This window comes from Mya arenaria, chromosome 16, assembly GCF_026914265.1.
Source record: "Mya arenaria isolate MELC-2E11 chromosome 16, ASM2691426v1".
Classification (NCBI taxonomy): Eukaryota; Metazoa; Mollusca; class Bivalvia; order Myida; family Myidae; genus Mya; species Mya arenaria.
The window spans coordinates 8,746,297-8,762,760 of record NC_069137.1 but is presented as its reverse complement, the minus strand read 5'-3'; the positions used below and the strand labels follow the sequence as shown (position 1 = coordinate 8,762,760).

Here is a 16,464-nt window from a genome sequence, read left to right as displayed (position 1 = left end):
CGTGTAAAAAAGAATAGCAAGGTTGACGTTGATAATCACACATAGGTTTATATTTAGTATATATGCACTGTGTTGTGTGTTGAGTGTTGTGCTTTTTCTATGTTTCTTGTTCGTTATTTTGTGTCTGTGATCTATGTCTTTGGCTACTGGGCTTGTTTCTGTAGTTTTTAAATAAATATTGCTCGTCAATTTGAACACATTTATTTACAGACTGATACAGGATATGTCGTATGAACAATTTTGATCGCAAAAATACAGTCATTTGTAAAACTACAGCATAACACTGAATTTTCATGTTTTTCTATTTCAGATTCTCAGCTTGTGAATAGGGTAAGTTTATCAATATTCTTGCAAAAAAAAACAACATTCGTTTCCCTATTATATTATTGCTTTTCTTCTCGATCTTGGCTAACCTTACAATTTCCCATGGCAGAAAAAATGTTTCAAAGAAGGATGCGATTTAATGTACACATATTTAAAGTGCACTGTCAAACTTAAAATTTGTGGTTAGAAAACGGGAAGGTTATTCAGGAGTTTTTTTTTTAACTCTGACATTAAATTACTGGAAGTCATGATGTTAAGAATATTCATTTATTCAGGTGAAATTCACCCCAGCAATCCGTTTTGTTTTTGTTAAGTCATTTGTCCATGCAGTTGTCATTCGAGTAGTTCATGTTGTCTTCATGTATGTAAAATGTCTTTTAAAACTATGCACTACTTTCTTGGAGAAATGAGTAAATAAGGATATACATCGCTTAAGATATGAACAAAATACAGTTTTATTCAGTCGAGATCGAACACTTACAGTCGAAGCATCGTTACCGGCTTTCGCATGTCCTCTAGGGTCGTATTCCTCATACACGTAAAATATGATCAAAATGTTCGATTTCTGGTACCTCATTATGGCTACAATATTTAACTTTTTGTTATTGTCATCTACCTCTTTATCAGACCATCAAACGATGGCATATACATCTTTTATATATCATAACAGGCCCTGGTATTAGAAAACAGATGACAATACCAATTTTTAGACCTTATCCGACAGTGTACAAGGAAACAGTGACCACTTACACTCGTGTAAACCATATAAGGCTCTTTCAGTTAAATGTGGTCATAACCTCTCAGTATGACCACATCAAGCACTGGTATTAGTTAAAATGGCCATTACCTCTCTTTCAGAGCACACAAGGCCATGCTCCTAGTTAACAGTGGCCAATACATTTTTACACATCAAAGCAGGCCCTGTTTAAAGTAAACTGCGATATATACCTCTCCTCAGACCATTAGGCCATGTTCTTAGATAACAGTGAACAGAACCCCACTATAAGTCTATATCAGGCCCTGTTCCTAATAAACAGTGAACGTTACCTCTCCTTTAGATCGATTTAGGCTCGGTTACTGATAAGCAATGACCAATACCTCTCTTTTATATCATTTTAGGCTCGGATACTACTAAATAGTGACCAATACCTCTCTTAAATCATTTTAGTCTCAATTACTACTAAATAGTGACCAATACCTCTCTTTTACATCATTTAAGTCTCGGTTACTACTAAACAGTGTCCAATACCTCTTTTTTAGATCATTTTAGTCTCGGTTACACCTAGATAGTGAACAATACCTCTCTTTAAGATCATTTTAATCTCGGTTACTACTAAACAGTGACTAATACCTATCTTTCACACCACATCAGATTCTGGAAAAAAAAACAGTGACCAATATCTCTTTTTCAGATCATATCAAGCATTGTTACTAGTATACTGTGACCAATACCTCATTTTTAGACTACATCTGGCTCTAACACTAGTAAACATACATCAATACCTCTCTTTAAGACCACACCAGGCTCTGTTACTAGAACAAAGTGACCCATACCTCTCTTTCAGACCACAGCAGGCTCTAGAACTATTACATTGTGACCAATACCTCTCTTTCAGAAAACATCGGACACAGTTACTAGGATACAGTGACCAATACCTCTCTTTCAGACAACATCAGGCCCTGTAACTAGTGTAAGGTGACCAATATCTCTCTTTCAGACCACATCCGGCTCTAGAAATATTAAACAGTGACCAATACCTCTCTTTCAGACGACATCAGGCCTTGTTTCTAGTATACTGTGACCAATACCTCTCTTTCTGACAACATCATACCCTGTTATTAGAACACAGTAACCAATATCTCTCTTTCAGACAACATCAGGCCCTGTTACTAAGTACACAATGACCAATACATCTGTTGCAGACCACATCATACCCGGTTACTAGGACACAATGACAAATTCCTCTCTTTCTGACCACATCAGTCTCTGTTACTAGTACAGAGTGACCAATGCTTCTCTTTTTGACCACATCAGACCAAGTTACTAGGAAATATTGACCAACACCACTCTTTCAGACCTCATCAGGCCCGTAGAACTAGTAAAAAGTGACCGATACCTTTCTTTTAGACCATATCAGGTACTGTAACTAGTACACAGTGACCAATATTACTCTTTCAGACAGCATAAAGCCCTATTTTTAAGTACACAGTGACCAATACATCTGTTTCAGACGAAAAATCAGTCTCTGTTACTAGTACACAGTGACAAATACCTTTATTTCACATAACACCATGCCCTGTTACTAGTACACAGTGACCAATACCTCTCTTAAAGACCACATAAGGCCATGTTACTAGTACACATTGACAAATAACACTCTTTCAGACCAAATCATTACCAGTTACTTTGAAACAGTGACCAAAATCTATTTTTCAGACCACATCAGGCGCTGTTAGGAAAAAGTGACCAATACGTCTCTTTAGACCTATTCAATCCCTGTTACTTGTAAACGGCGACCAATAGCTCTCTTTTACCCAACATAAATCTCTGATATTAGTATACAGTGACCAGTACCTCTCGTTCAAACAACATCAGTCTCTGTTACGAGTACACAGTGACCAACACCTCTCTTTCACACAACATCAGTCTCTGTTACTAGCACACAGTGATCAGTACCTCTCGTTCAAACAACATCAGTCTCTGTTACTAGTGCACAGTGACGACCAGTACCTCTCGTTCAAACAACATCAGTATCTGATACTAGTACACAGTGACCAATACCACTCTTTCAGACCACATTAGGCGCTGTTACTAGGAAACAGTGAGCAATACGTCTCTTTTAGACCTATTCAATCCCTGTTACTTGTAAACGGTGACAAACAACACTCTTTTACCCAACAGAAGTCTCTGATATTAGTACACAATGACCAGTACCTCTCGTTCAAACAACATCAGTCTCTGTTACTAGCACACAGTGACCAGTACCTCTCGTTCAAATAGCATCAGTCTCTGTTACTAGTACACAGTGACCAGTACCTCTCGTTCAAATAACATCAGTCTCTGTTACTAGTACACAGTGACAAGTACCTCTCGTTCAAACAATATCAGTATATGTTACTAGTACACAGTGATCAGTACCTCTCGTTCAAATAACATCGGTCTCTGTTACTAGTACACAGTGACCAATACCACTCTTTCATTCCGCATCAGTCTCTGTAACTAGTGCACAGTGACCAGTACCTTTCGTTCAAACAACATCAGTCTCTGTTCCTAGTACACAGTGACCAATACCACTCTTTCATTCCGCATCAGGCCTTGTTTCTAGTAGGCAGTAAACAAAAAATCTCTTTAGACCACATCAGGCCCTGTTACTTGTAAACAGTGGCCAATACCTCTCTTTCAGAACACATCAGTCTATGTTATTAGTATACAGTGACCAATACCTATTATTCAGACAACATTAGTCTCTGTTACTAGTACACAGTGACCTTTAACTTTATTTCAGACCACATCAGGCTCTGTTATTATTGCACAGTGAAAAAGACCTTTCTTTTACTCCAAAACAGACTTATTTCATGTAACCAGTGACACCTCTTTATATCATATCAAGCCCTGTTACCAGTAAACAGTGACCAATACCTCTCTTTCAGACCACATAAGGCTCTGTTACCAGTAAACAGTTACCAATACCTCTCTTTCAGAACATATCTGGCTCTGTTACTAGTAAACAGTGAACAATACCTCTCTTTCAGTCCAAATCAGAGTTTGTTACTAGTACACAGTGACCGATATTACCGTGTCAGACCACATCAGGCTCTGTTACTAGTAAACAGTGACCAAAACCACTCTACAAGACAACATCAGGCCCTGTTACTAGTACACAGTGACCAATACTACACTTTCAGACCACATCATGCCCTGTTACTGGTAAAAAGTGACCAATACTACCCTTTTAGACCTCATCATGCCCTGTTACTAGTACACAGTGACCAATACTACCCGTTCAGAACACATCATGCCCTAGTACACGGTGACAAATACTACCCTTTTAGACATCCCCATGCCCTGTTACTAGTACACAGTGATAAATACTACCCTTTCAGACCTCATCAAGCCCTGTTACTAGTACACAGTGACCAATACTTCCATTTTAGACCTCATCATGCCCTGTTACTAGTACACAGTGACCAATGCTACCATTTTAGACCACATCATGTCCTGTTACTAGTAAAAAGTGACCAATACTACCCTTTCAGACCACATCATGCCCTGTTACTAGTACACAGTGACCAATACTTGCCTTTAGACCTCATCATGCCCTGTTACTAGTACACAATGACCAATACTACCCTCAGACCACATCATGCCCTGTTACGAGTACACAGTGACGATTACTTCCCTTTAGACCTCATCATGCCCTGTTACTAGTACACAGTGACCAATAACACCCTTTCAGACCACATCATGACCTATTACTAGTACACAGTGAACAATTCTACCCTTTTACACCTTATCATGCTCTGTTACCAGTACACAGTGACCATACAACCCTTTGGGACCACATCATGCCATGTTACTAGTACACAGTGACAAATGTGACCCTTTCAGACCACATCATGCCCTGTTACTAGTACACAATGACCAATACTACAATTTTAGACCTAATCATGCCCTGTTACTAGTACACAGTGACCAATACTTCCATTTTAGACCTCATTATGCCCTATTACTAGTACACAGTGACCAATACTACTTTTTTAGACCTCATCATGCCCTATTACTAGTAAACAGTGACCAATACTACCCTTTCAGACCACATCATGCCCTGTTACTAGTACAAAGTAACCAATTCTACACTTTCAGACCACATCATGCCCTGTTACTAGTACACAGTGTCCAATACTACACTTTTAGACCTCTTCCTGTCCTGTTACTAGTACATAGTCACCAATACTACCCTATAAGACCACATCATGCCCTGTTACTAGTACACAGTGACCAATACTACCCTTTCAGACCACATCATGCCCTGTTACTGGTACACAGTGACCAATACTACCCTTTAGACCTCATCATGCCCTGTTACTAGAACACAGTGACCAAACTACCCTTTCGGACCACATCATGCCATGTTACTAGTACACAGTGACAAATAATACCCTTTCAGTCCACATCATGCCCTGTTACTAGTACACAGTGACCAATACTACCATTTTAGACCTCATCATGCCCTGTTACTAGTACACAGTGACCAAAACTACCCTTTTAGACCACATCATGCCCTGTTACTAGTACACAGTGACCAATACTACCCTTTAGACCTCATCATGCCTTGTTACCAGTACACAGTGACCATACTACCTTTTCGGACCACATCATGCCCTGTTAATAGTACACAGTGACAAATACTACCCTTTCAGACCACATCATGCCCTGTTAATAGTACACAGTGACAAATACTACCCTTTTAGACCTCATCATGCCCTGTTACTAGTACACAGTGACAAATACTACCCTTTAGACCTCATCATGCCCTGTTACTAGTACACAGTGACCAATACTACTTTTTTAGACCTCATCATGCCCTATTACTAGTACAGAGAGACCAATAGTACCCTATCAGACCACATCATGACCTTTTACTAGTACACAGTGACCAATTCTACACTTTCAGACCACATCATGCCCTGTTACTAGTACAAAATGTCCAATACTACACTTTTAGAACACATCATGCCCTGTTACTAGTACACAGTGAGCAATACTACCCCTTTAGACCACATCATGTCCTGTTACAAGTAAACAGTGACCAATACTACCCTTTCAGACCACATTCTGTCCTGTTACTGGTACACATTGACCAATACTACCCTTTTAAACCTCATGATGCCCTGTTACTAGTACACAGTGACCAATACTACCCTTTCAGACCACATCAGGCCCTGTTACTAGTACACAGTAACAAATACTACCATTTTAGACCTAATCATGCCCTGTTACTAGTACACAGTGACCACTGCGTCCCTTTAGACCTCATCATGCCCTGTTACTAGTAAACAGTGACCAATACTACCATTTTAGACCTCATCATGCCCTGTTACTAGTACACAGTGACCAATACTTCCCTTTAGACCTCATCATGTCCTGTTACTAGTACACAGTGACCAATGCTACCATTTTAGACCTCATCATGCCCTGTTACTAGTACACAGTGACCAATACTTCCATTTTAGACCTCATCATGTCCTGTTTCTAGTACACAGTGACCAATACTACTTTTTTAGACCTCATCATGCCCTATTACTAGTACACAGTGACCAATACTACCCTTTCGGACCACATCATGTACTGTTACTAGTACACAGTGACAAATACTACCCTTTCAGACCACATCATGCCCTTTTACTAGTACACGGTGACAAATACTACCCTTTCAGACCACATCATGCCCTGTTTCTAGTACACAGTGACCAATACTTCCCTTTAGACCTCATCATGCCCTATTACTAGTACACGGTGACCCTACTACCCTTTCGGACCACACCATGTCCTGTTATTAGTACACAGTGACCAATACTACCCTATCAGACCACATCATGCCCTGTTACTAGTACACAGTGACCAATACTTCCCTTTAGACCTCATCATGCCCTGTTACTAGTAAGCAGTGACAAAAACTACACTTTTAGACCACATCATGCCCTGTTACTAGTACACAGTGACCAATACTTCGCTTTAGACCTCATCATTCCCTGTTACTAGTACACAGTGGCCAATACTACACTTTCAGACCACATCATGCCCTATTACTAGTACACAGTGACTATACTACCCTTTTAGACCTCTTCATGCCCTGTTACAAGTACACAGTGACCAATACTACCCTTTTAGACCTCATCATGCCCTGTTACTAGTACACAGTGACCAATACTACCCTTTCAGACCACATCATGTCCTGTTACTAGTACACAGTGACCAATACTACACTTTAGACCTCATAGTGTCCTGTTACTTGTACACAGTGACCAATACTTCCCTTTAGACCACATCATGTCCTGTTACTAGTACACAGTGACCTTACTACCGTTTAGACCTCATCATGCCCGGTTACTAGTACACAGTGACCAATACTACCCTTTAAGACAACATCATGACCTGTTACTAGTACACAGTGACCAATACTTCCCTTTTAGACCACACCATGTCCCGTTCCTAGTATACAGTGACCAATATTTCCCCTTTAGACCACATCATGGCCTGTTACCAGTACATATATTGCTGACCATAACAGGCCTTGTTTCTAGTATACAGTGACCAAAACTTCCCTTTCAGACCACATCATGCCCTGTTGATAGTATAATGTGACAAATACTACCATTTCAGACCACATCATGCCCTGTTACTAGTACACAGTGACCAATACTACCCTTTCAGACCACAGCATGCCCTGTTACTAGTACACAGTGACATATACTTCACATTTAGACATCCTCATGCCCTGTTATTAGTACACAGTGACCAATGCTACCATTTTAGAACTCATCATGCCCTGTTACTAGTACACAGTGACCAATACTACCCTTTATACCTCATCATGCCCTGCTACTAGTACACAGTGACCAATATTACGTTTTTAGACCTCATCATGCCCTATTACTAGTACACAGTGACCCTACTACCCCTTCGGACCACACCATGCCCTGTTACTAGTATACAGTGACCAATACTACCCTTTAAGACCACATCATGTCCTGTTACTAGTACACAGTGACAAATACTACCCTATCAGACCACATCATGCCCTGTTACTAGTACAAAGTGACCAATACTACCCTTTAGACCTCATCATGCCCTGTTACTAGTACCCAGTGACCAATACTACACTTTTAGACCACATCATGCCCTGTTACTAGTACACAGTGACCAATACTTCGCTTTAGACCTCAGCATGCCCTGTTACTAGTACACAGTGGCCAATACTACACTTTCAGACCACATCATGCCCTGTTACTAGTACACAGTGACCAATACTACCCTTTTAGACCTCATCATGCCCTGTTACTAGCACACAGTGACCAATACTACCCTTTCAGACCACATCATGTCCTGTTACTAGTACACAGTGACCAATACAACCCTTTAGACCTCATCATGTCCTGTTACTTGTACACAGTGACCAATACTTCCCTTTAGACCACATCATGTCCTGTTACTAGTACACAGTGACCAATACTTCCCTTTTAGACCACACAATGTCCCGTTCCTAGTATACAGTGACCAATATTTCCCCTTTAGACCACATCATGCCCTGTTAATAGTATACTGTGACAAATACTACCTTTTCAGACCACATCATGCCCTGTTACTAGTACACAGTGACCAATACTACCCTTTCAGACCACAGCATGCCCTGTTACTAGTACACAGTGACAGATACTTCCCTTTTAGACATCCTCATGCCCTGTTACTATTACACAGTGACCAATGCTACCATTTTAGACCTCATCATGCCCTGTTACTAGTACACAGTGACCAATACTACCCTTTAGACCTCATCATGCCCTGTTAATAGTACACAGTGACCAATATTACGTTTTTAGACCTCATAATGCCCTATTACTAGTACAGTGTGACCAATACTACCATTTCAGACCACATCATGCCCTGTTACTAGTACACAGTGACCAATTCTACACTTTCAGACCACATCATGCCCTGTTACTAGTACACAGTGTCCAATACTACACTTTTAGACCTCATCCTTCCCTGTTACTAGTACATAGTCACCAATACTACCCTTTAAGACCACATCATGCCCTGTTACTAGTACACAGTGAGCAATACTACCCCTTTAGACCACATCATGTCCTGTTACAAGTAAACAGTGACCAATACTACGCTTTCAGACCACATCCTGTCCTGTTACTAGTACACAGTGAGCAATACTACCCCTTTAGACCACATCCTGTCCTGTTACCAGTAAACAGTGACGAATACTACCCTTTCAGACCACATCATGTCCTGTTACTAGTACACAGTGACAAACACTACCCTTTCAGAGCACATCAGGCCCTGTTACTAGTACAGAGTGACCAATACTTACCTTTTAGACCTCATCATGCCCTGTTATTAGTACACAGTGACAAATACTTCTCTTTAGACCTCATCATGCCCTGTTACTAGTACACAGTGACCAATACTACCCTTTCAGACCACATCATGCCCTGTTACTAGTACACAGTGACCAATACTTCCCTTTAGACCTCATCATGCCCTGTTACTAGTACACAGTGACCAATACTACCCTTTTAGACCTCATCATGCCCTGTTACTAGTACACAGTGACCAATACTTCCCTTTAGACCACATCATGTCCTGTTACTAGTACACAGTGACCAATGCTACCATTTTCGACCTCATCATGCCCTGTTACTAGTACACAGTGACCAATACTTCCCTTTTAGACCTCATCATGTCCTGTTACTAGTACACAGTGACCAATACTACTTTTTTAGACCTCATCATGCCCTATTACTAGTACACAGTGACGAATACTACCCTTTCAGACCACATCATGTACTGTTACTAGTACACAGTGACAAATACTACCCTTTCAGACCACATCATGCCCTGTTACTAGTACACGGTGACAAATACTACCCTTTCAGACCACATCATGCCCTGTTTCTAGTACACAGTGACCAATACTTTCCTTTAGACCTCATCATGCCCTATTAATAGTACAGAGTGACCCTACTACCCTTTCGGACCATACCATGCCCTGTTACTAGCACACAGTGACCAATACTACCCTTTAAGACCACATCATGTCCTGGTATTAGTACACAGTGACAAATACTACCATATCAGACCACATCATGCCCTGTTACTAGTACACAGTGACCAATACTTCCCTTTAGACCTCATCATGCCCTGTTACTAGTACACAGTGACCAGTACTTCCCTTTAGACCTCATCACGCCCTGTAACTAGTACACAGTGACCAATACTACCCTTTCAGACCAGATCATGCCCTGTTACTATTACACAGTGACCAATACTACCCTTTTAGACCTCATCATGCCTTGTTACTAGTACACAGTGGCTATACTACCATTTTAGACCTCTTCAAGCCCTGTTACTAGTACACAGTGACCAATACTACCCTTTTAGACCTCATCATGCCCTGTTACTAGTACACAGTGACCAATACTACCATTTCAGACCACATCATGTCCTGTTACTAGTACACAGTGACCAATACTACCCTTTAGTCCTGATAGGGTCCTTTTACTAGTACACAGTGACCAATACTTCCCTTTAGACCACATCATGTCCTGTTACTAGTACACAGTGACCTTACTACCGTTTAGACCTCATCATACCCTGTTACTAGTACACAGTGACCAATACTACCCTTTAAGCCCACATCATGCCCTGTTACTAGTACACAGTGACCAATTCTACACTTTCAGACCACATCATGCCCTGTTACTAGTACACAGTGTCCCATACTACACTTTTAGACCTCATCCTTCCCTGTTACTAGTACATAGTCACCAATACTTCCCTTTTAGACCACACCATGTCCCGTTCCTAGTATACAGTGACCAATACTTCCCCTTTAGACCACATCATGCCCTGTTACTAGAACATATATTTCAGACCATACCAGGCCTAGTATACAGTGACCAAAACTTCCCTTTCAGACCACATCATGCTCTTTAACTACTATTATAAGAAGCTTAATATGGGTTGCCATTGTTTATTAGAAACAGGGACTGGTAGAATGGGAACGAGAGGTAGATGGATTAATATTTGGGCTAACTATAATTAAACCACACAAAAAAAAAAAAAACATTTTCGTCTGAATGCTTTAATGAAATGAGTTTGTGTTTTTTGCATTGCGTTTTTTTGTAATGGGACCATATTTCAGTATACATTTTAGGAATGTGGGTATATTTAAAATCTTATTAGGTTATAACATGACGTCTTGAGACCTTTCACGACGAATGAATTATTTTTTGTAAATTATGACCGAAATGGTAGATCACAAAACATTAGATTCAAATATGATATTGCATATCCCTAAATATACGAGTACTTTCAACAACGTTTATGACTTATAACACCTGTCAAGGTATCCAATTCTAACTTATTTGAAGTATATAAGTCTCATATTTATATAGACAATATGTCTTGCGTTATTCATGTAAGGCCAAAAAATGGTTTGATTAGAGTTACATCCTTTTTAAAACAAGAAGGTTATGGGAGGCTATTTATTTATTATCTATTTTTCATTATGCTTTATACAAGAACGCTATTTTCATCTTTTTAGAATGGTGTTAAAGTAAAATTCTTAATAAAGCTTTAAACGTTTTAAACTACATATTAAAACACATACTTATTTACAATCTGACTATAAAAACGGTAGATCAACTAACTGAAATTACTTTAAAACGTAAAATAAAACACTGTTGGAAACAATTCATTTAACATATCATAAATTAACACATTCTTAAATGTTGATTTCTATTTTACGGGACCTGCTGACAAAATACAAACATTAAAATATCAACCATTTTCATGTACATTGTCATGCGATAAATTGCGATCCGAACATATCCAACGTTATTACGTTCATCGTATGATAAACGCAATTGCCGAAAGGCATTTCAATTAAGGTATGAAAGTTAAGGTGTAAAATACACCGATGCACCGCCATTCTAAAATATTAAATAAACAAAACGTGTATGGGATTATCGCTGTCACACACATATTACCGCATAAACGTTTGACCAATCTCAAAAGTGGATGGAAGAAAAACTAATTATAAAAGTTATGAACATTTTATATTATCAATTCTGATTACTTCTACAAATATTAATGACAGAGAAAAAATGAAATCAATCTTGAAACAACGTATATCTCTACTTTCCAGTCCGCGGGCGAGACGTCAAGTTTGGTAACCCACCCGTCCGACGCTCACCCGGAGTTGACTAGCGTCTCCAGTATGTCAGGGCCCCATGCGCTTGCAACGAACATGTCAAGGGTATCTTTACGTGAAAGTGTAAGTTACACCATCCGAGTTCTAAACTAATTATATTGCTAATACAATATGTCAGGGCCCCATGCGCTTGCAAAGAACATGTCAAGGATATCTTTACGAGAAATTATAAGTTACACCATCCGAGTTCTAAACTAATTATATTGCCAATACAATGGAACCTAATGAAAATCATTACTAAGATTTGGAAGGTCAACATGCACTAGTGATGAACGCTTCCCTGAGTTTGTAATGATACATCAGGCATAATTCAAATTGTATTCCCATCACTAATTATGTTATTGACATCCAGCTCAAGCAAATGCGAAATTCGTGCCAACCGAGTTCGAATACTTTGCCGCATTATTTTGTATTGTATTATTGATTTCATTTCCTTTATCATAATTCACATACATTTCAATTTGTTACAGGAGCATGAAGAAAGGTCAGAGGCAGAATGTTGAAATAAAAGTTTGTATATAGGGCAGTGACGATTAAAAAATAATGTGATTCATCATTGAACTGCAGAGAAATAACACTCGTGCCATATGACAAACCGATTTTACAGGCATGAACTATTAAGATGTTGTATAGTCAGTGAACTTCGGTGAAATAACAATTGTGTCATTTGACATATTGATTATACAAACATGAACATTTCAGCTGTGTAGTATGAACATATTCCTGAAGGACATTTGACATACTGATTATACAAACATGAAATATTCAGCTGTGTAATATGAATATATTCTTAAAAGACTTTTGACATAATGATTATACAAACATGAAATATTCAGCTGTGTAATATGAACATATTCATAAAGGACATTTGACATATTGATTATACAAACATGAAATATTCAGCTGTGTAATATGAATATATTCATAAAGGACATTTGACATACTGATTATACAAACATGAACATTTCAGCTGTGTAATATGAACATATTCCTAAAGGATATTTGACATATTGATTATACAAACATGAAATATTCAGCTGTGTAATATGAACATATTCATAAAGGACATTTGACATACTGATTATACAAACATGAAATATTCAGCTGTGTAATATGAACATATTCATAAAGGACATTTGACATACTGATTATACAAACATGAAATATTCAGCTGTGTAATATGAATATATTCCTAAAGGACATTTGACATATTGATTATACAAACATGAAATATTCAGCTGTGTAATATGAATATATTCCTGAAGGACATTTGACATACTGATTATACAAACATGAACTAATCAGCTGTGTAAAATGAACATATTCCTAAAGGACATTTGACATATTGATTATACAAACATGAAATATTTAGCTGTGTAATATGAATATATTCTTAAAAGACATTTGACATATTAATTATACAAACATGAAATATTCAGCTGTGTAATATGAACATATCCATAAAGGACACTTGACATATTGATTATACAAACATGAAATATTCAGCTGTGTAATATGAACATATTCATAAAGGACATTTGACATACTGATTATACAAAAATGATATATTCAGCTGTGTAATATGAACATATTCCTAAAGGACATTTGACATATTGATTATACAAACATGAAATATTCAGCTGTGTAATATGAACATATTCCTAAAGGACATTTGACATATTGATTATACAAACATGAAATATTCAGCTGTGTACTATGAACATATTCATAAAGGACATTTGACATATTGATTAAACAAACATGAAATATTCAGCTGTGTAATATGAACATATTCCTAAAGGACATTTGACATATTGATTATACAAACATGAAATATTCAGCTGTGTAATATGAACATATTCCTAAAGGACATTTGACATATTGATTATACAAACATGAAATATTCAGCTGTGTAGTATGAACATATTCATAAAGGACATTTGACATATTGATTATACAAACATGAAATATTCAGCTGTGTACTATGAACATATTCATAAAGGACATTTGACATATTGATTATACAAACATGAAATATTCAGCTGTGTAATATGAACATATTCCTAAAGGACATTTGACATACTGCTTATACAAACATGAAATATTCAGCTGTGTAATATGAACATATTCATAAAGGACATTTAACATACTGATTATACAAACATGAAATATTCAGCTGTGTAATATGAACATATTCCTAAAGGACATTTGACATATTGATTATACAAACATGAAATATTCAGCTGTGTAATATGAACATATTCCTAAAGGACATTTGACATATTGATTATACAAACATGAAATATTCAGCTGTGTAATATGAACATATTCATAAAGGACATTTGACATACTGATTATACAAACATGAAATATTCAGCTGTGTAATATGAACATATTCCTAAAGGACATTTGACATATTGATTATACAAACATGAAATATTCAGCTGTGTACTATGAACATATTCATAAAGGACATTTGACATACTGATTATACAAACATGAAATATTCAGCTGTGTAATATGAACATATTCATAAAGGACATTTGACATATTGATTATACAAACATGAAATATTCAGCTGTGTAATATGAATATATTCTTAAAAGAATTTTGACATATTGATTATACAAACATGAAATATTCAGCTGTGTAATATGAACATATTCCTAAAGGACATTTGACATATTGATTATACAAACATGAAATATTCAGCTGTGTAATATGAACATATTCCTAAAGGACATTTGACATTTTGATTATACAAACATGAAATATTCAGCTGTGTAATATGAACATATTCCTAAAGGACATTTGACATATTGATTATACAAACATGAAATATTCAGCTGTGTAGTATGAACATATTCATAAAGGACATTTGACATATTGATTATACAAACATGAAATATTCAGCTGTGTACTATGAACATATTCATAAAGGACATTTGACATATTGATTATACAAACATGAAATATTCAGCTGTGTAATATGAACATATTCATAAAGGACATTTGACATACTGATTATACAAACATGAAATATTCAGCTGTGTAATATGAACATATTCCTAAAGGACATTTGACATATTGATTATACAAACATGAAATATTCAGCTGTGTAATATGAACATATTCCTAAAGGACATTTGACATATTGATTATACAAACATGAAATATTCAGCTGTGTAATATGAACATATTCATAAAGGACATTTGACATACTGATTATACAAACATGAAATATTCAGCTGTGTAATATGAACATATTCCTAAAGGACATTTGACATATTGATTATACAAACATGAAATATTCAGCTGTGTAATATGAACATATTCATAAAGGACATTTGACATACTGATTATACAAACATGAAATATTCAGCTGTGTAATATGAATATATTCTTAAAAGACTTTTGACATATTGATTATACAAACATGAAATATTCAGCTGTGTAATATGAACATATTCATAAAGGACATTTGACATATTGATTATACAAACATGAAATATTCAGCTGTGTAATATGAACATATTCATAAAGGACATTTGACATACTGATTATACAAACATGAAATATTCAGCTGTGTAATATGAATATATTCATAAAGGACATTTGACATATTGATTATACAAACATGAAATATTCAGCTGTGTAATATGAATATATTCATAAAGGACATTTGACATATTGATTATACAAACATGAAATATTCAGCTGTGTAATATGAACATATTCATAAAGGACATTTGACATATTGATTATACAAACATGAAATATTCAGCTGTGTAATATGAACATATTCATAAAGAACATTTGACATATTGATTGTACAAACATGAAATATTCAGCTGTGTACTATGAACATATTCCTAAAGGACATTTTACATATTGATTATACAAACATGAAATATTCAGCTGTGTAATATGAACATATTCCTAAAGGACATTTGACATATTGATTATACAAACATGAAATATTCAGCTGTGTAATATGAACATATTCCTAAAGGACATTTGACATATTGATTATACAAACATGAAATATTCAGCTGTGTAATATGAACATATTCCTAAAGGACATTTGACATATTGATTATACAAACATGAAATATTCAGCTGTAAAATATGA

The 16,464-nt window shown here is 36.7% G+C and overlaps 1 long non-coding RNA gene across 1 annotated transcript; it reads left to right on the top strand.

Annotated features, from left to right (window-relative positions):
- Nucleotides 1-303: 303 nt before the first annotated feature.
- Nucleotides 304-13,064, top strand: LOC128222540 (uncharacterized). The gene is made up of 3 exons (XR_008259166.1): nucleotides 304-330; nucleotides 12,267-12,395; nucleotides 12,803-13,064. It is a non-coding gene; the product is annotated as an uncharacterized LOC128222540 (long non-coding RNA).
- Nucleotides 13,065-16,464: the final 3,400 nt, after the last annotated feature.